Raw genomic sequence first — 6,227 nt, 5'->3', positions numbered from 1 at the left:
TGTCACAGTTTTGCATGGCCAAATAACAAATCTGTGGCAGGGCTTGCTGGCATGTGTAGTTCCACAGCAGCTGGCAGGCCATAGATTGCCTACCCCTGTCCTACACATATCTTGAAATGACAATTAGACACATTTTGTTGTCAACATTTTGGCAGTTGACATTTTGCTTGTGTCTACATTTTAACTGCCGACATAGCGACCCTGTCGCAGTCATGTCCATGTGGACCCTTTGGCTGTCTACATTTGACCAGCCCCCTAGATACACCCCTGCTCCTGGACATCTCCAGCAGAGCCGCAACTAGACTTTTTGGTGCCCTGTGCCAGAAAGAGCATTGGCGCCCCCCTCATTTTTCAATGGGATGTAATGCACCCAAAAAAGGGCCATGGCTTCATGGGGAAGGTCCAGGGAAGAGATAGGGGAGGCCAGGAGATGCTGGGGATGAAATAAGAGGAAGCTACAAGCAAGAATAATAATAAACCGAAATTTGACAGGCCCAAACAGCGCCCCCTGACCTGTGGTGCCGTGTGTTAAGGCACCGGCCGCACTACCCTAGCTACGGCCCTGATCTCCAGGAATTGTGTCTCCGCTAAGATGTTGTTGATATTGTTGCGTAGTACATGGAGAAACTGGGATATAGGCAAACCATGCTTTAGTGCCCTGGAGTGGTGACTAGTGGTATATAAAAGGGTGTTCCTATCTGTATGTTTTCATTTAATTTCAAAGCATCAACTCTGCTTTTCATTTCAAACATCGGATTGTAGTCCAACTTGGTATAAGTATCCCTACAGCTTAATTGTTGCAAAATTTCAGCATTGTAATAAATGTAATCTAAAAGCACCACTGCCCCACCTTTATCAGCAACTCTTATCACAATACTGTCATTAGTGCTTAGGGATTTTAATGGAAGGCGTTGATATTTATTTAAAGTAGGTTGTGATACACCCGATGATTATGTGTCCATGTATTGTAATCTTGTTCAAACATTCTCAAATAGATCTTGACACTAGGGCTAGATGACTGTGGGTCAAAAGTACTTGGATTTCTAAGTTTCAAATCTAATTGTCTGTTCTGGAAATCAGATTTATCATAAAAAAATTCCTTTAACCTTAAAATTGATTGTTTGGATACAGATCATGGAAAGTGTCCTAAATGTTGGCTATTAAATGGGTCTTTTGATAAGGTGAACATGGTGAGTGACCCTTCTTTTGGATTTTATGAAGTTCACACAGTAATAAATGGCTGTGTGATTATTAAAGCACCCCTATAATATAACTATTCTGACCATGAGTGCAACTACTGACTGACATAAGGATATACTACTGTACATGGTGATTATACTGTCATCCTACTGAAGTTGCACCCAACAAGTTTATGCCTATTTGGAACTAAAATGAGAATTAATTTTTTGGATCAATAAGGACACTTTTTATTTTTGTTTCTATAATTAATTTTTCTTTATTCCGTTTAAGTGTTTTGTGTTGAAATGTGTATTTGTGACATTCTAATAGAATTGGATCTGGTCAGCTGCATAATTCTGTTTTTGTTTTATGTTGATGGTTTATATCAAGAATTGGATTTCAGGATGTCCAAGGGTTTCTGGATGAAACTTTGAGAATGCACAGGTGAGCCTGACTGATGAGGATGAGGATAGAGTGCTGTTTGAGCAGGAGGACTTTGCACAGCTCCCGACTGAATCAGCATTAGATCTGTACCACAAATTGTTGTGTTTAAGCAAAAAGGAGGTTGATCTAGTCCTACATGGACAATTTTTGTCTGACTACTACCGTCATAGGAAAATTCCAAGGGGCTTTCGGGTTCAAAATGTACCCACGATAGGATGCACCAGCCCAGAGTTCTGCAGTAAATTGTGTGGTATTTTGAATAAGAGCTCCTTGGATTTACTTCTGCTGGCAGTAGAGGAAGTAGAGGTTGAACTAAAGAAAACTAGAGCTGACCTGGAGGACGTTCGTTCGTCCTCAAAAAATGTTCTAGCAGATGATAAATCTGAAAAATGGTTAGATAAATTGGGACTAAGTCTCGATCTTTATAAAAAGGATTTAATAGCGTTTAAGAGGAATAAGTTAGAACTTGTTCATCAAGATTATAGAAATCATACGGTCTATAAATGGTTAACAGGGGATAAGTCCCAGTTCCCCTGGTGTCACTTTAAATTAAATAGAAGCAGGGCAGGTTATAATGTGGATTCCTGCTATTGTTCTTCTGATATTGAGACAAATGAGAGATTGCCACCTAGTGGATCTCAAGGAGAGCCTTTTTTAGGTGTAACACATTTGACACACACCCCTGGAGAAAACAGGGACAACAGAGGTCCCACAGGCGGAGGGGGGCTACAAGGAGAGGCTGAAGAAAGCACTGATTGACAATGTGTTTAATCTCTCATCTTACACTTTAACAGAACATGGGATTTCAGTTTTGGCCCTCGGGATGTCATTGTTCCCACATTTACGAGGAATGATTTTGTGTTCAAAATTGATCTTTATAAATTGGGACATAAGTTAAGGTAAAGGAATTTTTTCATGATAAATCAGACAATTAGATTTGAAACATAGAAATCCAAGTACATTTGACCAGCAGTCATCTAGTCCTAGTTTGAACAAGATTACAATACATTGACACATAATCATCGGGTATATTACAACCTAAATAAATATCAATGCCTTGCATTAAAATTATATAATACCAGAATGAAGTCCCCCTTTTTATTCACCTTCTGAGGAAACCGTGACTATACCTAAATGGAGAAATGCGTCAAGTATAAGAATATTGGGACCTTTCGGATTATTCCTAACCCTCTATTCGGATACTGGATTGACGTGAATCAAACTCTCCTTGTCACCGCAAACCACCTGCCAGTAAGGATTAAGCTGGGCATTACGCAGTAACCACGTCTGCTTCAAGAGTCAACAGCCACCTTTATACTCGCCGACCAGGAGGATTGTCTGTGGTTACTGTGAGTACGTCCCGTTATCTACAGCTAATAGTGGGAATGAGTGATAATCTCACCATCACACAGTGACCCTTTACTGCCCCGGAGTTGGGTGTTAGCAATTTATACTGGAACTGTGGCTCTGATTCAGAACCGGACGCTCTGACAGAGCGCTCGCACTGAATCAGGGCAGGGCTTTTTTTTTTTAGAACGGCTTCTGGCCGCTCGCATAGCTGTGGGTGACCACCCACAGATATAGCGATCGGCCAGGAAGATGGTCGCGATGGTAAAGACCATCGCGACCATCGGGCTTGCGACGAGACTCTTGTGGTAGGGTCTCATTGCCGCAAGCCCCAGAGAGATTTCGGCTCTAACAGAGCCGAAATCTCTCCCGCTGACATCACTTGTGATGTCAGTGGGGCCGGCCCCAAACGGTAGACGTTCACATGGGAACGCCTCCGTTTGGGCAGCCACCCCCCGGCCCGCCCACCAAAGGGGACGTGCTGTCACTCAACATCGACAGCACTCCCCCTTTGGTATGAGACCCAGAGCGACGGTTTGCCCATCGCTATCCGGGTCTCGTGCATGCGCCGCCATTGACCCGCTTGCGAGCGCATTGCGCTCGCGAGCGGGTCTGAATCAGGCCCTAATCTCGCTTTTGAGAGCAAATGGATGATATAAAGAACTACTAGAGAGACTGTTTATACAAAATAACACAAAATAACCATATTGGATGTTTTCAAGAATTTAAATTGAAGTGACTGATAATTACTGCAAGACGATATATATCATATATTCCTTTTACAGGTGTGTCAAGCTACAATATGGAGTAAGCTTTCCAAATGACAATAAAAAGTATTTATAATTCCTGTGGAAATAGAATGAAATACTCTATCAATTAACTACTATATAATTGTGGCAGGATTTACTCTTTATGTATTGATTCGTGTCTCTAATATCGAATTCAAGAGGAGGAGTTTTTTATTCTATTGGATGTATTTATGTGCAGACAATTTTAATGAAGATTTAGATATCTTTCTTTTTTAGTGTGAAATGAAACTATTTGATTTATATCTGTGTCCTGATTCACCTATTATAGCGCGCACCCTAAATAGAGTAATATTACCTCCATTTGTTTTTTCTTCTTGTTAATATTTTGGGTTACTGCAGAAGTACCTATTGGGTTGCGGTGTTTCTTAATACTGTATATTGAATATAAAACAACTGGCACTGAATTTAACTAAGTGAGCGCCCGGTGCTTTGAGTCATAAAGGTAACTAGAATTTTGTTGGTTGAATTGTATGGGAAACATACAAAGAAACTAAAACATTACTCCAAACTCTCCTGTATTGAGGATTAGGCTATTTCAATGGTTCTCAAAATTGGTCCTCAGGAGCCAAAACAGTTAATGTTTTCCAGGTACCTGTGGATATCACAAATGTGACAGTTGGTAATATATCTATGCCCCAATAGGCGGTCTGGAAAACGTGAGCTGTTTGGTGTCCTGAGGATCAAGTTTGGGAAGAACTGGCCTATTTCAATGGGTGAGTGATAAAGTGTGGTGTTGTTCAAGCCTAGATCTGTTTGGCTTGTTAATGCCACATCAGAGGGGTGACCCAATAGCAATAAGTGTAGTAAGAGTTAGGAGACTATTTTGAAAAGATCTTTATTTGTACAATTACGGATTTTTAGTAAATATATACAGTATGTACACTTTTGGTAATTGTCATTTTCAGTTCTAAGGCTCTTAAATATTTTTGTCATGTTACAGATTCAAATAGCCTTTTCCTCAATACAATAGGCACCATATCTTCCCCTAGATTTTAGAACCTAATTTCCTCTCATGCACTGGCAACGACGTGTCATCAGGATACTCAGTTGACCATGGAGAAGGATTCATAAATTTATTGCAACCATCCTAGGACAAGGGTGCAAAGTGCCTATCAAATGGATGGAAGACTGAGTTCTGGACTTTATTAATTGGTTCCTATTAAATACAGTACACACTTTATATTTTTCCATTTTTGGAACAACCGTACGACACATATAACTTGGTGACCTGTACAACCATTACAGGGCAATGATGTGAGTGCCCTGTGCGCAATGCCAGCTCCCTCACTGTGACAGAGGGGGATTCAGCACCTTGGTGTCACCGCTCGGTTACACCTCTGCACCACCTTGTGACGCCACTGATCGATCTATCTATCTATCTATCTATCTATCTATATATCTATCTAAATAAATATATATGTCCCAGTAATAAATAAAATTATCTTAAAAAAAAAAACTAATATATGCCCTTTTATTATTGTAGTTCAGAATATGGAACCATTACTGTTTATAAATTAATTTAGCACCTAATTCAAAAAATTGTCTTTATGTCCCCCAATAATTTCTGTGGTGTAGTGCATGGCTGCTATACTTACCTTTCTGGATCTTCTGTTCAAGGGAACAGTTTCCTTATCAAGTGACCAAATTACTTTAACGGTGCAAATGACTTAAGATTGGAAAGCCCGCCTACTTTCTATATAAGCAGCCAATCAGGAGCTATCAAGATGTATATGATCAATTGAAAGGAGAGCTATCGTGTATTTATAGTACAACAGTTTGCAAAATGTAGTTTGAAATTTTATATTTTTAAAAAATCTTTCTGTTTTACTCATTATTTTGTAATTATGACGATGATGATGATTCTCTTCCGAAACACTGACTGGCAGGTGTCACTGATTTTAACTTAGATGCTGCTGTTACCACAGACAATTTCATCATTGAGCACAATTTTGTTTATCGATATTAAAGTTAGACTTGAAAAAAAAATAATTATATGGATGAAAAGCTTCTTTTAATGTCACCCTGATAAATTTCCTTGCAACTGTACTGATGCATTTAATATAAATATGTGACATAGTGAAAGCCTCTAAACATGACAAAGCATTTTAACATATAGTGTGGGTGGGTGGAGGGGTTTTCTAAAATAAAGTAAAATAAAAAAACATGGTATGGATTTACACATTAAAGAGGCTGTATTGATCAAACGTTGATATATATATATATATATATATATATATATATATATATATATACTGTATATATACAGGTTGAGTCTCCCATATCCAAAATGCTTTGGACCAGGGGTATTTTGGATATCGGAATATTCTGCATTTTGAGATATGTGCATAATATAATGAAATATCTTGGGAATGGGACCCAAATCTAAGCACTGTATGCTTTTTATGTTCTATATACATTTTACACACACAACCTGCAGGTCATTTTATA

This window comes from Taudactylus pleione, unplaced genomic scaffold (genome assembly GCF_031769625.1).
Source record: "Taudactylus pleione unplaced genomic scaffold, aTauple2 ptg000332l, whole genome shotgun sequence".
Taxonomy (NCBI): domain Eukaryota; kingdom Metazoa; phylum Chordata; class Amphibia; order Anura; family Myobatrachidae; genus Taudactylus; species Taudactylus pleione.
The sequence above is the reverse complement of the archived record's forward strand: the minus strand, read 5'-3'. Positions refer to the sequence as shown.